This window comes from Capra hircus, chromosome 6 (genome assembly GCF_001704415.2).
Source record: "Capra hircus breed San Clemente chromosome 6, ASM170441v1, whole genome shotgun sequence".
Taxonomy (NCBI): domain Eukaryota; kingdom Metazoa; phylum Chordata; class Mammalia; order Artiodactyla; family Bovidae; genus Capra; species Capra hircus.
The window spans coordinates 95,982,368-96,004,148 of record NC_030813.1 but is presented as its reverse complement, the minus strand read 5'-3'; the positions used below and the strand labels follow the sequence as shown (position 1 = coordinate 96,004,148).

At 38.1% G+C, this 21,781-nt stretch overlaps 1 protein-coding gene across 3 annotated transcripts in view; it reads right to left on the bottom strand.

The window, feature by feature from the left end:
* The window catches only part of C6H4orf22 (chromosome 6 C4orf22 homolog), a 710,136-nt gene that overhangs the window by 195,179 nt on the left and 493,176 nt on the right, over positions 1–21,781 (bottom strand). The gene's annotated exons all lie outside the window — the stretch shown is intronic.

The window sequence follows — 21,781 nt, the reverse complement described above, 5'->3', positions numbered from 1 at the left end:
AGGGCTTGGCAACCCACTCCAGTATTCTTGCCTGGAGAATCCCATGGATATAGGAGCCTGGCAGGCTATGGTCCATAGGGTTGCAAAGAACTGGACATAACTAAAATGACTTAGCAAGCACAGCATGGCTGACTTGATGACATTTAATATCATCCTGTGGCTTTTGTAGTTATATATTTAGAACTTTGATCAGATTTATCAAGTTTCCATAGTTCAAGTTAATAGGTGTCAGTCTTATTGCAGCTTCATTGAGGGAAATGTAGTTGGTTTTTTTTTTTTTTTTCCTTTCTATCTCTGGCTATTTTTACAGTTTTCTCCAGCTTTAAATTTTCAGAAGATATATGAAAATGTAGAAAGTATAGCTTCTTTTCACTCATCCTCTTTAGGATTACTAAAGCTTTATTAATTTGTGACTTGATATCTTTAGTTTATAATATTTTTTTAAACTAGTATCTCTTCAAATTGTGTTTCCACCTCATTCTCTCTCTCCTTTGTATCAGAGCCCATATGACAGGCATTTAGGCTTTTGATTGGGACCCATGTCTGTTACCCTTCCTTGTATGTCTTCCATCTTTTTTTTTATTGCTTTAGTCTAGTTGTTATCTGCTTGCATCTCCAACGGCTCAACGATAAAGAATCCACCTGCAGTTCAGGACATTCAGGACACATGGGTTGAATCCCTGGGTTGGGTTGGAAAGATCCCCAGAGGAGGAAATGACAATGCACTCTAGCATTCTTGCCTAGAAAATCCCATGGACAGAGGAGCCTGGCAGGCTACAGTCAATGGGGTCACAAAGAGTCAGACATGACTTAGCGACTGAATACACAAGCATATCTATTGTGCTCTTACTTTCTTTGTATTTTTTAACACCAGAAATATTTTGTATTAGGGTATAGCCGATCAACAATGTTGTGACAGTTTCAGGTGAATGGTGAAGGGACTCAGCCATACATATACATGTATCTATTCTCTCCCAAATCCCCTACTTTCATTAATGACATTTTTCACTTTTAAAATTTTTAATTTGTGCCTTATTATGGTTCTGTGGTGAGTTACCAATACTGTCATTTATTTTCTTATATATGTTGCTCAGTTATTGTAACTGGTAACAGGTATTGTAACAGGTATCAGTTATTGTAACTGGTAACTTCACTATCTTGACACATTTAGGTTCCCTTTTTATTATGTATTTGTTTTCCTCTCTTGCTTTTCACTTGTGCTGTCTCCTGATATTTCTGGTAGTTATTAACTACATGTTAGGCACTGATTATGGAAAGTTGTAGAAGTTCTGGGTAAAGTTGTATTCTTTCAGAGATTTATTACTCTTCAGTTTGTTAAGAAGAGTTGGTTTAAATCAAGGACTTCAATCCATTCAAGGACTGAGAGGAAGCAAAGTTGGGTGTTGCGTTTTGTGGAGTCTATTTTGAATTTGGTTTTAGTCACAGTATAGCTTTTCAGAGGTCTCAACTGAAAGACATGTTTTCCAGCACTCTGACGCTGTGATATTCCCTTTCTATTACATCACTGTCACTGTGGTTGTTCAGTTGCTAAGTCATATTCGACTCATTGGTACCACATGCAGTGTAGCCTGCCAGGTCCCTCTGTCCATGGGATTGCCCAGGCAAGAATACTGCAGTGGGTTGCCATCTTCTTCATGGGATCTTCCTGGATCAGCGATTCAACCCAATGAGCAGCCCTAAAATCCAGGATTTTTCCTTCTAGTTCTGTGAAAGAAACATAAAGACATGTCTGATTTACAAGCTAGGTAGTCTGATAAATCCTTTCAGCTCTGCCATTGACCTCCAGAAGCAGCCACAGACATTATGTAACCCAGTGAGCATGGTGTGCACAACAGACCAGATCTGGCTCTCGGGTAGCAGTTTATTGACCCCTACTTTAGGTTATTGCTTTCTGCTTCACCTTAGTGCTGTGTCTGAAATTTGACTAATATCCTATGGGGAAAACTGGCAGAAAGAGTTGAGTCACCTAAATTTCTTTCTGGAATGTGACGCTCTCAAATGCTGGCCACCTTGGTAATTCATTGATTAACTTTAACACATTTTATTTATTTATCCAATTTTTTTATCCTGCCTTTATAATAATATTCAATAAAAGGGATGGCTTGATACAGATTATTCCATAACAGCCAGAAACAGACATTGCATCTGCATATCCTTCTTTTTGATTATGAAACTGTCTTCCATACAACCCTGGTCTTGTTTGAGAGCTTCCATGATTTCTAGCATGTCAGGATATTCAAGGTTTATCTCCTGTGTTTGGAGGAGTGCAAGCGCTACAAAGTTAACAGGCTGGCTTCACTTGAAAAATAAAGACATGAAGTAAGAGATAAGAAATACTTCTTTAATTGGAGGGAAGGGGGAGGGAAGCAGGGAGTGATTCAGATAAAGTGAACAGCAAATCAAAAGCTTTGAAATGGGAGTTTGTGTGGAATGTTTTAGAAACATAAGAAAGCCAACATAGCTGAAGCTGAAGAAAAAGGACAGTGTGGGGTGTGAGGCAGTAGGAGGAGAATATGTTGAAGAGTAGAGGCATGCATATGGTATGAGGCCTAGAATTCACTAAGCATTCACTAAGCATTCCTCAGTCTTCTATAGGTATATAATATAATAAAAATACTAACACCGTTAACAATTGAATGTAGAAAGGGGAAAGAATAAAGCTAATCTAAAAAAATGTATAGACAATCTTCTCTACTTCTTATAATGCTATGAATTGGATATTAATATATCCACTTTATAGATGAAGAATGCTTTGATGTTTTGAAATGTCAACTAAACTATTTAAGATCATACAACTATTTTTAATAATAAGAGACAGAACTAAGAATCAAACTTCAGTGTTTTACATCTGTATGACTTGTATTTCTCTATATGCTATCCTAGGAAATTTGGGAGGAAATAAGATCAGCAGACAGACAACTTTGCCTGCTCTGAATGAAAAGTCAAAGCAAGCACATGAGTGACTTGACAGAAGGTGAGGCTAAGCAATCAAATGTCCTAGTCAAAGAAAAGAGGAAATAAAGTAGGTGGGGGAGCTGGAGGAAGAATGAAAGGGAAAGTGAAAGTTGTTCAGTCATGTTCGACTCCTTATGACCCTGTGGACTATACAGTCCATGGAATTCTCTAGGTCAGAATACTGGAGTGGGTAGCCTTTCCCTTCTCCAGGGGATCTTCCCAACCCAGGCATCGAACCCAGGTCTCACAGGGAATGCATAATTTCAGCTTGCTTTATGGAATTAAGCAAATATTACATCTGAATACATAAAAAGTTATTTGATATTCAAAGAGGAGAAACATTTGTTATGGCTCCCTCCAAAAGGTAAGTGAAAGTGAAGTCGCTCAGTCGTTTCTGACTCTTTGCGACCCCATGGACTGTAGCCCACCAGGCTCCTCCCTCCATGGGATTCTCCAGGCAAGAACACTGGAGTGGGTTGCCATTTCCCTCTCCAATGCATGAAAGTGAAAAGTGAAAGTGAGGTCGCTCAGTCGTGTCCAACTCTTTGTGACCCTGTGGACTGCAGCCCACCAGGCTCCTCCCTCCATGGGATTCTCCAGGCAAGAGTACTGGAGTGGGTTGCCATTTCCTTCTCCAGGGGATCTGCCTGACCCAGGGATCGAACCCTGGTCTCCTGCATTCCAGGCAGACACTTTAACCTCTGAGCCATTTCTCTATTAATATAAGATGAGTGAACAGAATACGAGGAGAATTAATCCTCCTTGTTGTGTTTGTGGATAGGATAACACCTGAAATTTGCATAGATGGAACCACACTTCAAGAAGCAATAATGATCAAAGTGGAGTATGTATAAAAGAGCATGGCCATGGTGATGGGGCAAAAAGTTGTCAGTAAGGAAACACTTAAGAAAATGAGAATGTTTAGAGTGAAAGAGATTTTAGGAGTAAATAGTGAAGCGATTTAGCAGCAGTAGTAGCGAGTTAGTTGCTCTATTGAAAGGGTTATAAACAGATCAAGTGACTAGACTTATTCTATTTTGTTTCAGAATTTATATATGTATGTATGTGTATATATAAATATATATAAAACCCAGTTTTTCAATTACTCAATCTGCTTGAAAAATGTTATTAGCTACCTCTGCAGTGATTTTTAATATTTTGAGGGTGCTGACGTTTTGGGGAATTAAGACATGAAAACTAACGCAGGCATCAAAAAATGTGGATGTAACTTCAAGGTGTTATCTGATCCCTAAAGCTCAATTAGACACTCCTATGGTATCCGTGGGGCTTTCCTGGTGGCTCAGACAGTAACGAATCTGCCTGCATGCTGGAGACTTGGGTTCAATCCCTGGATTAGGAAGATTCCCTGGAGAAGGGAATGGCAACCCACTCCAGTGTTCTGGCCCAGAGAATTCCATGGACAGAGGAGCCTGGTGAGCTAGAGTCCATGGGATCACAAAGAGCAGGACACAACTGAGTGACTAACACACACACACACACACACACACACACACACACACACAGAGTATCTGTGATCCCCAGTTGAGAACCCGGGAGAGACTGAGATTTCTCTATTCTAGAAACGTTTAAGTAGAGGTTGAGCAACCTCTATGGCCTGAGATTATAGTTGTTGTTCAGTCGCTCAGTCGTGTCTGACTCTGCGACCCCATAGACTGCAGCGTGCCAGGCTTTTCTGTCCTTCACCATCTCCCAGAGTTTGCTCAAACATTGTAGCGAAGCACACTTTGATGAGCTTTTGGCTATGGTCCTAAACTAAGCGTGAAAATTGCCAAATTAGCATGATATATCTGCATGTTCCCTCTCTTGATCACCTGTACAAGGGTATCCTTGTATCCTAAACAGTTATAAAAGCCTCATTACCTTGAAGCATTTCATGCATTGCACCTTTTAAATTATTTCCATGGTGTTAGAGTTGGCAAGAGAATACTTTGAACCTGGTGGCAATGATCTCCATCCAGAAGAGTAAAAAAAAAAAAAAGAAAAAGAGATGCAACCCAAGCCAGAACCATGATCTACTCTGCAAGACAATTTCTTTTATAAAATGCCAATATCCTCAAATGGCATCAAATTGTCATATTTATTTTGTTGACTCAGTTGGTTCCAAATTGCAATTCAAATCACTTACTGGAATATTTCAACGTGTTAAAAATAATATCGAAGCAAACAAAGACTCATGCCTTTCTCACTTCATATAACCATTTTGTTTATGAATTTACATCCCACACAAACTTGTTTTATTTGGATAGCCAGTTTTTCAAAAATATTCTCCAAAATTCTCACAAGCCCAAGATTTTAAACTTTCGTACAAACATATTTGCACTGATTTCTTTTTCTTCACTTTTAGTGTTCTGGTGCTTCTTTTAGTTAATTTTCAAATTATTTCTTATTTTGCAATGTAGTCTCAGGCAAAGAATGCTTGGTTGGAATTTGGAAGAATGTGTTTTCATTTCATTCCCCAAATTTATTAACCAGATGATCTAAAAATATATCAACTAAACAGAGCCAAATCACAAGAAGATAAACACAATATGTGAAAGAGGGAAGAGGTGTAGTGGATAAAATGAATGAATGAATAATTACATAAAATTCAATATCCATTATTTGTATGATTAAATGTTAAATCATTTATTATTTATAATTATTAAGATACTGTATGACCATTGAGGAAGACCTGGATATGGAGATATTTATAAGTAAAACACATTTTAAAATCTGTAACTCTAGCACCCTGAGATGCTAAAACTATGATGTAATAGTTTCTAGTCTTCTTTTATGCTTATAAATATATATCTCCATATTACATATTCATTTTGATTAGAAGCATATTTATACATAGGCTTATTGCTTAGCTTTCCACTAAGCAATATTCCCATGCAGTTGTTCTGAAAACAAAGTTTTTAATAGCTACATCATATATAGTTCACCAAATGAAGACAGCCTTTTAATGAGCCCTTTCTTTGGACATTTAGTTTTATTCAATTTTAAAAATAAATATGATGGTGATGAATCAGCTTCCCAGGTGGTGTTAGTGGTAAAGAACTTGCCTGCCAATGAAGGAGACTTTAAAAGTCGGGAAGATCCACTGGAGTAGGAAATGGGAACCCACTCCAGTATTCTCGCCTGCAGAATCCCTTTGACAGAGGAGCCTGGTAGGCTATGGTCCACAGGGTCACAAATAGTTGGGCATGACTGAAGTGACTTAGTATGCACACACGTGATGAATATCTTTGTCCATAAATACTTAGAAACAGCAAATAGATAAAAGAATGTGAATGTTCTAAGCTATTTGATGTATGCCACCAAAGTATCTGCCAGAAAGTTTGCCTATTTTTCAAACTAATTCTAGCAGGCCACCATTACCCTGATACCAAAACCATAAAAGACACTACAGGTGAAAAATTACAGGTCAATATCTTTGATGAATACAGATGTAAAAATCCTCAAGAACATATTAGCAAACTGAACTTAGCAATATATAAAAAGTATCATACACCATGATCAAATGGGATTTATTCTAGGGATGTAGAGATGATTGATTATTTGCAGTCAATTACTGTGATATGCCACATTAACCAAAGAAAGAATGAAAGTCATATGATCACCTCATTAGACACAGAAAGAGCATTTGATAAAACTCCATATCCATTCATGATAAGAACCCTCATCAAAGCTGGTATAGAGGGAACACAACTCAATAAAATAAAGGCCATTTATGATATCTAATAGAGAAAAGAAAGCATTTCTTTTAAAATCAGAGACAAGGATGCCCATTCTTGCCACTTTTATCTAACATAGTATTGGAAGTCCTAATCACAGCAATCAGACAAGAAAAAGAATATGCAATAGAGAAAAGACAGTCTCTTCAATGAGTGGTGCTGGGAAAACTGGCCAGCTACATTTAAAAGAATGACTGCCACATTTTTTCTCACTATATATAAAAGTAAACTCAAAATTGATAAAGGCCTAAATATTAGACCAAAAACCATAAAATTATTAGGAAAGAATATAGGCAGAATACTCTTAGAAATAAATCATAGCAATATTTTTTGATCCATCTCATAAGACAACAGGAACATTCTTATTTCTCAAGATTGCTTTGGCAATTTGAGGTTTTTTGTATTTCCATACAAATCTTGAAATTATTTGTTCTAGTTCTGTGAAAAATATGGCTGGTAGCTTGATAGGGATTGCATTGAATCTGTAAATAGCTTTGGGTAGTATACTGATTTTCACTATATTGATTCTTCCAATACATGAACATGGCATATTTCTCCATCTATTAGTGTCCTCTTTGATTTCTTTCATCAGTGTTTTATAGTTTTCTATATATAGGTCTTTAGTTTCTTTAGGTAGATATATTCCTAAGTATTTTATTCTTTTCGTTGCAATGGTGAATGGAATTGTTTCCTTAATTTCTTTTTCTACTTTTTCATTATTAGTGTATAGGAATGCAAGGGATTTCTGTGTGTTGATTTTATATCCTGCAACTTTACTATATTCATTGATTAGCTCTAGTAATTTTCTGGTGGAGTCTTTAGGGTTTTCTATGTAGAGGATCATGTCATCTGCAAACAGTGAGAGTTTTACTTCTTCTTTTCCAATTTGGATTCCTTTGATTTCTTTTTCTGCTCTGATTGCTGTGGCCAAAACTTCCAGAATTATGTTGAATAGTAGCAGTGAAAGTGGGCACCCTTGTCTTGTTCCTGACTCTAGGGGAAATGCTTTCAATTTTTCACCATTGAGGATAATGTTTGCTGTGGGTTTGTCATAGATAGCTTTTATTATGTTGAGGTATGTTCCTTCTATTCCTGCTTTCTGGAGAGTTTTTATCATAAATGGATGTTGAATTTTGTCAAATGCCTTCTCTGCATCTATTGAGATAATCATATGGTTTTTATTTTTCAATTTGTTAATGTGGTGAATTACATTGATTGATTTGCGGATATTGAAGAATCCTTGCATCCCTGGGATAAAGCCCACTTGGTGATGGTGTATGATCTTTTTAATGTGTTGTTGGATTCTGATTGCTAGAATTTTGTTGAGGATTTTTGCATCTATGTTCATCAGTGATATTGGCCTGTAGTTTTCCTTTTTTGTGACATCTTTGTCAGGTTTTGGTATTAGGGTGATGGTGGCCTCATAGAATGAGTTTGGAAGTTTACCTTCCTCTGCAATTTTCTGGAAGAGTTTGAGGAGGATAGGTGTTAGCTCTTCTCGAAATTTTTGGTAGAATTCAGCTGTGAAGCCGTCTGGACCTGGGCTTTTGTTTGCTGGAAGATTTCTGATTACCGTTTCAATTTCCGTGCTTGTGATGGGTCTGTTAAGATTTTCTATTTCTTCCTGGTTCAGTTTTGGAAAATTGTACTTTTCTAAGAATTTGTCCATTTCTTCCACATTGTCCAATTTATTAGCATACAACTGCTGATAGTAGTCTCTTATGATCCTTTGTATTTCTGTGTTATCTGTTGTGATCTCTCCATTTTCATTTCTAATTTTATTGATTTGATTTTTCTCTCTTTGCTTCTTGATGAGTCTGGCTAATGGTTTGTCAATTTTATTTATCCTTTCAAAGAACCAGCTTTTGGCTTTGTTGATTTTTGCTATGGTCTCTTTTGTTTCTTTTGCATTTATTTCTGCCCTAAATTTTAAGATTTCTTTCCTTCTACTAACTCTGGGGTTCTCCAATTCTTCCTTTTCTAGTTGCTTTAGTTGTAGAGTTAGGTTATTTATTTGGCTTTTTTCTTGTTTCTTGAGGTATGCCTGTATTGCTATGAACTTTCCTCTTAGCACTGCTTTTATACTGTCCCACAGGTTTTGGGTTGTTGTGTTTTCATTTTCATTAGTTTCTATGCATATTTTGATTTCTTTTTTGATTTCTTCTGTGATTTGTTGGTTATTCAGAAGTGTATTGTTCAACTTCCATATGTTGGAATTTTTAATAGTTTTTCTCCTGTAATTGAGATCTAATCTTAATGCATTTTGGTCAGAAAAGATGCTTGGAATGATTTTGATTTTTTTGAATTTATCAAGTTTAGATTTATGGCCCAGGATGTGATCTATCCTGGAGAAGGTTCAGGCTCTACTACAAAGCCACAGTCATCAAAACAGTATGGTACTGGCACAAAGACAGACATATAGATCAATGGAACAAAATAGAAAGCCCAGAGATAAATCCACACACATATGGACACCTTATCTTTGACAAAGGAGGCAAGAATATACAATGGAGTAAAGACAATCTCTTTAACAAGTGGTGCTGGGAAAACTGGTTAACCACTTGTAAAAGAATAAAACTAGATCACTTTCTAACACCACACACAAAGATAAAATCAAAATGGATTAAAGATCTAAATGTAAGACCAGAAACTATAAAACTCCTAGAGGAGAACATAGGCAAAACACTCTCAGACATAAATCACAGCTGGCTCCTCTATGATCCACCTCCCAGAATTCTGGAAATAAAAGCAAAAATAAACAAATGGGATCTAATTAAAATTAAAAGCTTCTGCACAACAAAGGAAAATATAAGCAAGGTGAAAAGACAGCCTTTGGAATGGGAGAAAATAATAGCAAATGAAGCAACTGACAAACAACTAATCTCAAAAATATACAAGCAGCTTATGCAGCTCAATTCCAGAAAAATAAACGACCCAATAAAAAAATGGGCCAAAGAACTAAATAGACATTTCTCCAAAGAAGACATACAGATGGCTAACAAACACATGAAAAGATGCTCAACATCACTCATTATTAGAGAAATGCAAATCAAAACCACAATGAGGTACCACTTCACACCAGGCAGAATGGCTGCAATCCAAAAATCTGCAAGCAATAAATGCTGGAGAGGGTGTGGAGAAAAGAGAACCCTCCTACACTGTTGGTGGGAATGCAAACTAGTACAGCCACTATGGAGAACAGTGTGGAGAGTCCTTAAAGAATTGCAAATAGAACTACCTTATGACCCAGCAATCCCACTTCTGGGCATACACACCGAGGAAACCAGAATTGAAAGAGACACGTGTACCCCAGTGTTCATTGCAGCACTGTTTATAATAGCCAGGACATGGAAACAACCTAGATGTCCATCAGCAGATGAATGGATAAGAAAGCTGTGGTACATATACACAATGGAGTATTACTCAGCCATTAAAAAGAATTCATTTGAATCAGTTCTGATAAGATGGATGAAACTGGAGCCAATTATACAGAGTGAAGTAAGCCAGAAAGAAAAACACCAATACAGTATACTAACACATATATATGGAATTTAGAAAGATGGCAATGACGACCCTGTATGCAAGACAGCAAAAAAGACACAGATGTGTATAACGGACTTTTGGACTCAGAGGGAGAGGGAGAGGGTGGGATGATTTTGGAGAATGGCATTCTAACATGTATACTATCATGTAAGAATCAAATCACCAGTTTATGTCCGATGCAGGATACAGCATGCTTGAGGCTGGTGCATGGGGATGACCCAGAGGGATGTTATGGGGAGGGAGGTGGGAGGGGGGTTCATGTTTGGGAACGCATGTAAGAATTAAAGATTTTAAAATTAAAATAAAATAAAATAAAATGGAAAAAAAAAAGACAACAGGAACAAAAACAAAAATAAACAAATGGGATCTAATCAAATTTAAAAGCTTTTGCACTGCAAAGGAAACTGTCACCAAAATGAAAACACAACCTACTGCGTGGGGGAAAATATTCACAAGTGATATGACTAATAAGGGGTTAATGTCCAAAATATATAAACAGTTCATACAAATCAATAAAAACAAAACCAATTAAAGGATTGGCAGAAGATATGAATAGACATTTTTCCGAAGAAGACATACAGATAGATGGCCAACAGGCACATGAAAAGATGCTCAAAATCACTAATCATCAGGAAAATGCAAATCAAATCCAAAATAAGATAGTACTGCTGCTGCTGCTAAGTCGCTTCAGTTGTGCCCGATTCTGTGTGACCCCGTAGATGGTAGCCCACCAGGTTCCCCTGTCCCTGGGATTCTCCAGGCAAGAACACTGGAGTGGGTTGCCATTTCCTTCTCCAATGCATGAAAGTGAAAAGTGAAAGTGAAGTCGCTCAGTCGTGTCCGACTCTTTGCGACCCCATGGACTGCATCCTACCAGGCTCCTCCATCCATGAGATTTTCACTTCACATCTGTTAAGACAGCTATCATTAAAAAGACCACAAATAAAAAATGTTGGTAAAGATATGGAGCAAAGGACCCAAGTACACTTCTGGTAGGAATGTTATTGGGGCAGCCACTATGGAAACAGTATGGACTTTCCTCAAAAAACTAAAAAAAAGAACTAACCAGGAATACATGAAATAACAATGAAACTGTTAGTTGCTCAGCCATGTCCGACTCTTTGCGATCCAATGGACTGTAACTTACCAGGCTACATTGTCCATGAAATTCTTCAGGATAGGATACTGGAGTGGGTAGCCATTCCCTTATCCAGGGGATCTTCCCCACCCAGGGATAGAATCCCAGTCTCTCACTTTGTAGGCAGATTCTTTACTATCTGAGCCACCAGGGATAGTATAGTCCAGCAATTCCACTCCTGGGTACATATCTGAGGAAACTGAAAACATTAATTTGAAAAGACATGCACCTCAATGTTCATGGTAGCATTATTTATAATTTAAAAAAAAAAGTGAAAATTAACCATTTGCAACAACATGGATGGACCTGAAGGGTAATGGGACTTCCCAGGTGGCACTAGTGGTGAAGAATTTGCTTGCTAATGCATGAGCTATAAGAGATGTGGGTTCAATCTCTGGGTTGCGAATATTCCCTGGAGAAGAAAATGGCAACCCACTAGTATTCTTCCCTGGAGAATCCCATGGACAGAGGAGCCTGGCAGGCTATGGTCCCTAGAGTCACAAAGAGTCAGACACAAACGAAGTGACTTGCAAACATGCACGCAGGGTAACAAGCCTAGTAAAATAAATTAGAGAAAGACAAATACTGTTTTCACTTATATGTGAAGTCTAAAAAATAAGACAAATGAATGAATATAACAAAATAACAAAAATAGAAATGGACTCCCAAATATAAAGAATAAAATAATGTTCATCAGTGGGCAGAGAAAAATGGAGAGGGACAATATAGGTGTAAAGGATTAAGAAGCACAAACTAGTAAATACAAAATAAATAAGCTATAAGGATATATTGTATAACACAGGAAATACAGCCAATATCTTATAATAACTTAAAATGGAATATACTCTATAAAAATACTGAATTACTATGTTGTACACTGAAATTAATACGTTATAAATCAACTATACTTCAATAAAAATCTTTGTCCAAAGAAGTATTTTTGCAAAAGAAAAAAGAGAAAATAAACTTTAACAATAATACTTATAAATGTATGTATTTATTGTATGCATGTAGAAAAAGTGTGAAAGGATTTATGCCACTTGCAATTTTAATACTTCTCATGTTTTAAAGTGTGGTGCTGGGTAAGACTCTTGAAGAGAGTCCCCTGGACTGCAAGGAGAGCAAACCCATCAATCGTAAAGAAAATCAACCTTGAATATCCATTGGAAAGACTGATACTGAAGCTGAAGTTCCAATACTTTGACCACTTGATGCAAAGATCTGACTCATTGGAAAAGATCCTGATGCTGGGAAATACTGAGGGAAGGAGGAGAAGGAGACAGCAGAGGAAAAGATGGTTGGATGGTATCACCAACACAATGGATATTAGTTTGAGCAAACTCTGGGAGATAGTGAAGGACAGGGAAGTCTGGTGTGCTGCGCTGTAGTCCATGGGGTCACAAACAGTGGGACACGTCCTAGAGACTGAACCACAGCAATCTACCAAGGAAAAAATAAAATTGGGATCACCATATTTTGCTGAGTGAAAGAGAAAATAAACTGCAGACATCCAGATGGACTTTTCCCTTGCCAGTGAGGGACACAACCATGGAGTCAAGTCTTACCTGGTATTGGCTAAGAGCACCAACTCAGGTCTCTCAATTCAGAAAACTTAAGCAGAAAATATCTTCTGTCTGGTTTGTCACACCCTACTCACTTTCCTACTTACTAGGATTCCATGCATCTCTGCTCCATACTATTCTGAATTTGTTTCACATTCTAACAGTATGCTGGGCCATAATTCTTAAATAATATTTAAATAATACTTGATTATATCCCATATATGACAGCTATGCTGATTCTGTGGTTATATCACTAAAATCATAGTAATGATAGTTACAAAGAATTCATATTAGGAAAATGTACTTTCTCAAATGGTTTAGAGAAGTATTAATCTAATTGTATGTGAGATTTAGTTTAGAGACTTATGTAGAGTCACTGTTTTATCCAGCCTAGGGAATGAGTTCCCTGAGATGGAGCATCATCTGAATAAGAGCTGAATGAAATTAACAGCACTTATTCCCCCAAACAATTGTGCTCCATGTCTTTATACGTCAGTCATATCCTCTTTTCTTCACATCCTCTGAAGCAGTCAGAGGCCTGCACCACAATTTTTCTGTCAACTCTTGACATTTTTGTCACTAGTCTCCACTGATGCTTATAATGTCCTTTGTAAAGAAAAACTTTCCACTAATATCTTAATGATGGCTGATTGCCATCGTCTGTTTATTCGGTTATCTTAAACGTGTTTCTCTGCCTGCCACATCTGTAAAACGTTAGATTTTCATATCCTATATGATTTGCCTACTTTTGATTAGCCAGAAATGATAGGTCAAAACCTGTCATAATAACCCAAATTACTGGCCCACAACACTCAGGACAGCAATTACAAAAATGTGGCAGTCATAACTAACAGTCCTCTAATCATTTTATTCTTTTTTCTACAATAATAAAAATGTTGGCTGAATCTGTCTTTATTCATCAAAGACTAAATTTCTTAGAGTCTCTTTCAGCTAGGAATGGCCATTTGACTAGGCTTTCTTAAAAAATGGGATGTGAGAGGAAGCAACTTCTAGTCATTCTCTTAAATAGAGGTGCCCATGGCCACACCCTTTCTGTTCCCCTTGTCCATGTTAGCTGGAGTTATGGCAGGGGTCAGAGGAGTCACCGGAGAGTACATGATGGAAGACATCTATTTAGAGTGACTCATTGGAAAAGGCTCTGATGCTGGGAGTGATTGGGGGCAGGAGGAAGAGGGGATGACAGAGGATTAGATGGCTGGATGGCATCACAGACTCAATGGACGTGAGTTTGAGTGAACTCCGGGATATGGTGATGGACAGGGAGGCTTGGCGTGCTGCAATTCATGGGCTCACAAAGAGTCCGACACGACTGAGCGACTGAACTGAACTGAGCAACAACATGGAAGGAACATGGGTCTCTACCAATCACCTGGATGCTTACAGTCAGCCAAGATGCCTAAGTGAGATTTTAAAAAATATGTTATACTTTACCAGTTATTATTACTTAAATTAGCTTCTAAATGCAAAAAAGCAAAATGGCTGTCTGGGGAGGCCTTACAAATAGCTGTGAAAAGAAGAGAGGCAAAAAGCCAAGGAGAAAAGGAAAGATTTAAGCATCTGAATGCAGAGTTCCAAAGAATAGCAAGAAGAGATAAGAAAGCCTGCTTCAGCGATCAATGCAAAAAAATAGAGGAAAAGAACAGAAAAGGAAAGACTAGAGATCTCTTTAAGAAAATTAGAGATACCAATGGAACATTGTATGCAAAGATGGGCTCGATAAAGGACAGAAATGGTATGGACCTAACAGAAGCAGAAGATGTGGCAAGAATACACAGAAGAACTGTACAAAAAAGATCTTCATGACCCGGATAATCATGATGGTGTGATCACTCATCTAGAGCCAGACATCCTGGAATGTGAAGTCAAGTGGGCCTTAGAAGGCATCACTACGAACAAAGCTAGTGGAGGTGATGGAATTCCAGTTGAGCTATTTCAAATCCTGAAAGATGATGCTGTGAAAGTGCTGCACTCAATATGCCAGCAAATTTGGAAAGCTCAGCAATGGCCATAGGACTGGAAAAGGTCAGTTTTCATTCCAATCCCAAAGAAAGGCAATGCCAAAGAATGCTCAAACTACCACACAATTGCACTCATCTCACATGCTAGCGAAGTAATGCTTAAAATTCTCCAAGCCAGGCTTCAGCAATATGTGAACCGTGAACTCCCAGATGTTCAAGCTGGTTTTAGAAAAGGCAGAGGAACCAGAGATCTAATTGCCAACATCCTCTGGATCATGGAAAAAGCAAGAGAGTTCCAGAAAAACATCTATTTCTGCTTTATTGACTATGCCAAAGCCTTTGACTGTGTGGATCACAATAAACTGTGGAAAATTCTGAAAGAGATGGGAATACCAGACCACCTGACCTGCCTCTTGAGAAACCTGTGTGCAGGTCAGGAAACAACAGTTAGAACTGGACATGGAACAACAGACTGGTTCCAAATAGGAAAAGGAGTACATCAAGGCTGTATATTGTCACCCTGCTTATTTAACTTCTATGCAGAGTACATCATGAGAAATGCTGGACTGAAAGAAACACAAGCTGGAATCAAGATTGCCAGGAGAGATATCAATAACCTCAGATATGAAGATGACACCACCCTTTTGGCAGAAGTGAAGAGAGCTAAAAAGCCTCTTGATGAAAGTAAAAGAGGAGAGTTTAAAAGTTGGCTTAAAGCTCAACATTCAGAAAATGAAGATCATGGCATCTGGTCCCATCACTCCATGGGAAATAGATGGGGAAACAGTGGAAACAGTGTCAGACTTTATTTTTTGGGGCTCCAGAATCACTGCAGATGGTGATTGCAGGCATGAAATTAAAAGACGCTTACTTCTTGGAAGAAAAGTTATGACCAACCTAGATAGCATATTGAAAAGCAGAGACATTACTTTGCCGACTAAGGTTCATCTAGTCAAGGCTATGGTTTTTCCAGTAGTCATGTGTCGATGTGAGAGTTGGACTGTGAAGAAGGCAGAGCACTGAAGAATTGATGCTTTTGAACTGTGGTGTTGGAGAAGACTCTTGAGAGTCCCTTGGACTGCAAGGAGATCCAACCAGTCCATTCTGAAGGAGGTCAACCCTGGGATTTCTTTGGAAGGAATGATGCTAAAGCTGAAACTCCAGTACTTTGGCCACCTCATGTGAAGAGTTGACTTATTGGAAAAGACTCTGATGCTGGGACGGATTGGGGGCAGGAGAAGAAAGGGACAACCGAAGATGAGATGGCTGGATGGCATCATGGACTCGATGGACGCAAGTCTGAGTGAACTCCGGGAGTTGGTGATGGACAGGGAGGCCTGGCATGCTGCGATTCATGGGGTCACAAAGAGTCGGACACAACTGAGCAACTGAACTGAACTGAATAACACAAACTGAAAAGATGTACGCAGTGTACCAAAGTGCTTTTAATTGGTTGAGATCATGTATAGATTATATTCAATTGAACTGATTGAGCAGGAGAACAAATTTAGTTATATTAACTCCATCATCCAGTATCGCAATTAATGTTTAAATATGTAAAATATTTCTGTATCAAATACATATATTTCTTAGCAAATATGGATTTATCTCTTTACTGGTGGGAGGTAAATAAATTTGACCTATGCTTGATACTTTGAAAAAGCATATACATCAATTTTGGCTTTAACATATTAAGTTACTGAGAGGGTCAATTCTTCATCCCTAATTCCAGAAAGAATGAAGGGATGGAGCCAAAGCAAAAACAACACCCAGTTGTGGATAGGACTGGTGATAGAAGCAAGGTCCGATGCTGTAAAGAGCAACACTGCAGAGGAACCTGGAATGTTAGGTCCATAAATCAAGGCAAATTGGAAGTGGTCAAACAGGAGATGGCAAGAGTAAACATTGACTTTCTAGGAATCAGCAAACTAAGATGGATTGGAATGGGTGAATTTAACTCAGATGACCATTATATCTACTAATGTGGGCAGAAATCCCTTCGAAGAATTGGAGTAGCCGCCATAGTCAACAAAAGAGTCCAAAATGCAGTACTTGGATGCAATCTCAAAAATGACAGAACGATCTCTATTTGTTTCCAAGGCAAACCATTCAATATCACAGTAATCCAAGTCTATGCCCCGACCAGTAACCCTGAAGAAGCTGAAGTTGAACCATTCTATGAAGACCTACAAGATCTTCTAGAACTAACACCCCAAAAAAATGTCCTATTTATTATAGGGGACTGGAATGCAAAAGTAGAAAGTCAAGAAACACCTGGAGTAACAGGCAAATTTGGCCTTGGAGTAAAGAATGAAGCAGGGCAAAGTCTAATAGAGTTCTGCCAAGAGAACGCACTGGTCATAGCAAACACTCTCTTTCAACAACACAAGACAAGACTCTACACATGGACATCACCAGATGGTCAACACCAAAATCAGATTGATTATATTCTTTGCAGCCAAAGATGGAGAATCTCTATACAGTCAGCAATTCTTAGGTAGATGATAAGAAGTCTGGGGTCGCCAAGGAGGAGAAAGGGGTCTGGGGTTCTCAAGGAGGAGAAAAGGACAAACTATTTTTTCTACATTCCTTAGTCTTAGTCACATAAAACATTTTTTTTTTTTTAACTTTAAACCCAGAGCTATGAGTATACAACAAACCAACTCAGCTTGAACTCTGTAGCAAGGATTATATAACAACAGTGTATCCTGCTTGAGGACATGTTTCTCCTTATTGAGAAACTTCTGCCCAATCCTGTCATCTTAAAAAGTATATTGTGGGAGTTAGTCTGGTAAGATCTTTCTATTGTTAGTTCTAATCCTGTCATCTTAAAATGTAAATTGTGGGAGTGGGTCTGGTAAGGCCTTTACAACCTTGAAACATTCTTTTGATTTACTATAATAACCAATTGAAAAATTATATAGCTCCCCTGCTAAGACTAGTGAAGGGGGCACTCTCTGCCTTCTGATGTCTGTTAGAAGCTTTTTCTGTACTTTTTTGCTGTAATAAAACTTCTGCCACACAAGAGCCCTGACTGGTCAAGCCTGGTCCCTGATCCTGAAGCTAAATTTTCTTCGGAGATCACAAATCTGACATGGTTCACTGTAAGCTATCATTACAAAATATGCCTCAAAAATAACTCTAGAAGATGGCAGGATAACCTAACATTAAAAGAAGGAGCTCCAGAGCAAAAGAGGACTGTGTTTAAATTATGGCTATTTTAAGAGATCAGTTGTCTCACATATTTCAACCAAACTAGAGGGCCTCTACAAAGAGGAGCCAAAGAGAAAGGAGTTATCTCAGAAAGATTTGTAAATATGACTTTTGTCTAAATGGAGTCAGTCATGCAAATCCATGGAAGGCCCTAAAGTCCTTGAAAAAGTTCTAGTAATACAAACATATCAAGCTTGGTGTAAAGGACGGTGATGTGCTTAGTTGCTCAGTTGTGTCTGACTCTTTGTGACCCCATGGACTGTGGCCCACCTGGACCCTCTGTCCATGGAATTCTCCAGGCAAGAATACTGGAGTGGGTTGCCATTCCCTTCTCCAAAGGACAGAAGAAGTACAAAATGAAAGGAGGCTGTGGGATCACCACCCTCCCGTAATGGAAATTCTACTGTGAATAAGCAGGTGGATTAACTACTCATCTGCAAACTTCTTTTCATAAAAAGAATGACTTAGACAATGAAACATAGAGCCAGGAGAGTGGAATGAAGACCACAAAGAATTATTCACAACCTTTAACAAAGTAGTCAAGAAACTCCAGATTACAGAACTGCTTTGGACCAGTGACCCAGTTTGACCTTCCATTTCTCTTCTTTTGAGCCAGAATGTTTACAACTATCATCTGATACATTTGTCTCATCAGACACATTGGGAATGTTGTGAACACACTACTTTTCTATTCACTTTAACAAGTCCACGGAGGGAGGGCAGTATGTCCTAGTTGTATTTATGGATTATAGTAGAAACCTCATCTGTACCTTCATTAAGATGATTTGGATGATGAAATGTTTGTACTTTAAGCTAAGGAGAGTGCCAAAGAATTGATGCTTTTGAACCATGGTGTTGGAGAAGATTCTTGAGAGTCCCTTGGACTGCAAGGAGATCAAACCAGTCCATCCTAAATGAAATCAGTCCTGAATATTCTTTGGAAGGACTGTTGCTGAAGCTGAAACTCCAATACTTTGGCCACCGGATGCAAAGAACTGACTCATTGGAAAAGACCTTGATGCTGGGAAAGATTTGAGGGAAGGAGAAGAAGTGGATGACAGAGGATGAGATGGTTGGATGGCATTACCAACGTGATTGACATGACTTTGAGCAAGCTCTGGGACTTGGTGATGGACAGGTAAACCTGGTGTGCTGCAGTTCATGGGGTTACAAAGAGTCAGACACAATTGAGCAACTGAACTGAACTGAACAACAAATGAACTTGGAGGAGGTCCTCAGGCTTCAGGTAAGAACCAGGCTTGGTAAGACCCTGAACGGTAGACTAAGCTGGGCATGTACTTATGACCTATAAGACTGTGAGATAATAAATGGAAATTTAGCCGCTAAGTTCATGGTAATGTGTTGCACAGCAATATAAATCTAATACAAAAGTGAAAGCGTTAGTTGCTCAGTGGTGTCTGATTCTACTAATAAATTTTGTCACCCTCAGTAAAATTCTATAACAGACTCACTAAGCCTCAGTTAGTGAATCAGTAAAATAGGATAGTAATACCTCTTTTATAATATCTCATACTATAAATGTATCAAATGAAATAACTCTTATTAAGCCAAAGTGAAATGTCAGGTATCTGGTAAGCAACTGACAATGGGTACACATCATTATGGGGCTTCCGAGATGGTGTTAGTAGTAAAGAATCCGCCTGCCTATGCTGGTTCAATCCCTGGGTCAGGAAGATCCCCTGGAGGAGGGCATGATCAACCCACTCCAGTTTTCTTGCCTGGAGAATCCCATGGACAGAAAAGCCTGGTAGGATACAGTCCATAAGGTTGCAAAGAGTTGGACATGACTGTAGTGACCGAGCATGCACGCATACATTACTTCAAGAAAATCACAAAAAAAAACTTAATTTTTTTTTCTTGTAACCGACTATATTGACCTCTTTCAAAGGCTTAATGTAAGGTTACCTAATCTGTTCTGCTTACCTACTTAATCTCTACCTTTGGAAAGCATTGCTGTACATCATACATCAAATTCAAATGTCTCTATCTGCCAAAAGCTTTACTTGAATCCTCCCAGCATTAATCAGTCCATCCTCTGAGCAACCACAGCATTTGTTATTTGTAGTTCTATTCAAGGCATACTTCATTCTATCTATATCTGGCTATTTGCATGTCTATATTCCCCTTAAATGGGAAGATGTTTGCAATCAGTTTTATTATTCTTGGTATCTCTGTCTTGGACCCTTGGACCCAGAATCTAACAAAGCCGTCTGGTACAGAGTAGACACTTAAATTATGTGTTGAACTAAAATGAATCAACAGAAGGAAATTCTATATGATGTATTCAGTTAAAAAAACTCTTTGAATTTAACATAACAAAAATGGTGGTTTTCTATATACTTGTAATGGTTAAAAGTTGGACCTACTTAGGCAAAGCAAATAAAATAAGTCTGCGAATAATAAACTTATTTTCATATTTCAAATATGAATCTACCTTTAACACTGCTACTAGTAACTTCAAGCTAGTTTTTATATAGAATGGAACATCCAGATATTTTATAAAATCAAATTATTTTTTTAGTAGATATGAATAAAATATCATCTGGATTGACTGAATTTTTTATATTTCCACTGATTTTATTCTTGTAAGAGATTGTACAACCCCTTAACTTTAGCCATTTAAGCCATTTATACTTAAAACAGTGAAAGAAAGTGAAAGTGAAGTCGCTCAGTCGTGTCCAACTCTTTGCAACCCCATGGACTATAGCCGACCAGGCTCCTCCCTCCATGGGATTCTCCAGGCAAGAGTACTGGAATGGGTTGCCATTTCCTTCTCCAGGGGATCTTCCCGACCCAGGGATCAAATCCTGGTCTCCTGCATTCCAGGCAGACACTTTAACCTCTGAGCCACCAGGGAAGTCCATTTAAAAAGTGAAAGTGAGTGATGTTGAGCATCTTTTCATGTGTTTGTTAGCCATCCGTATGTCTTCTTTGGAGAAATGTCTATTTAGTTCTTTGGCCCATTTTTTGATTGGGTCGTTTATTTTTCTGGAATTGAGCTGCATAAGTTGCTTGTATATTTTTGAGATTAGTTGTTTGTCAGTTGCTTCATTTGCTATTATTTTCTCCCATTCAGAAGGCTGTCTGTTCACCTTGCTTATATTTTCCTTTGTTGTACAGAAGCTTTTAATTTTAATCAGATCTCATTTGTTTATTTTTGCTTTTATTTCCAGAATTCTGGGAGGTGGATCATAGAGGATCCTGCTGTGATTACTGTCTGAGAGTGTTTTGCCTATGTTCTCCTCTAGGAGTTTTATAGTTTCTGATCTTACATTTAGATCTTTAATCCATTTTGAGTTTATTTTTGTGTGTGGTGTTAGAAAGTGATCTAGTTTCATTCTTTTACAAGTGGTTGACCAGTTTTCCCAGCACCACTTGTTAAAGAGATTGTCTTTACTCTATTGTATATTCTTGCCTCCTTTGTCAAAGATAAGGTGTCCATATGTGTGTGGATTTATCTCTGGGCTTTCTATTTTGTTCCATTGATCTATATGTCTGTCTTTGTGCCAGTACCATACTGTCTTGATGACTGTGGCTTTGTAGTATAGCCTGAAGTCAGGCAAGTTGATTCCTCCAGTTCCATTCTTCTTTCTCAAGATTGCTTTGGCTATT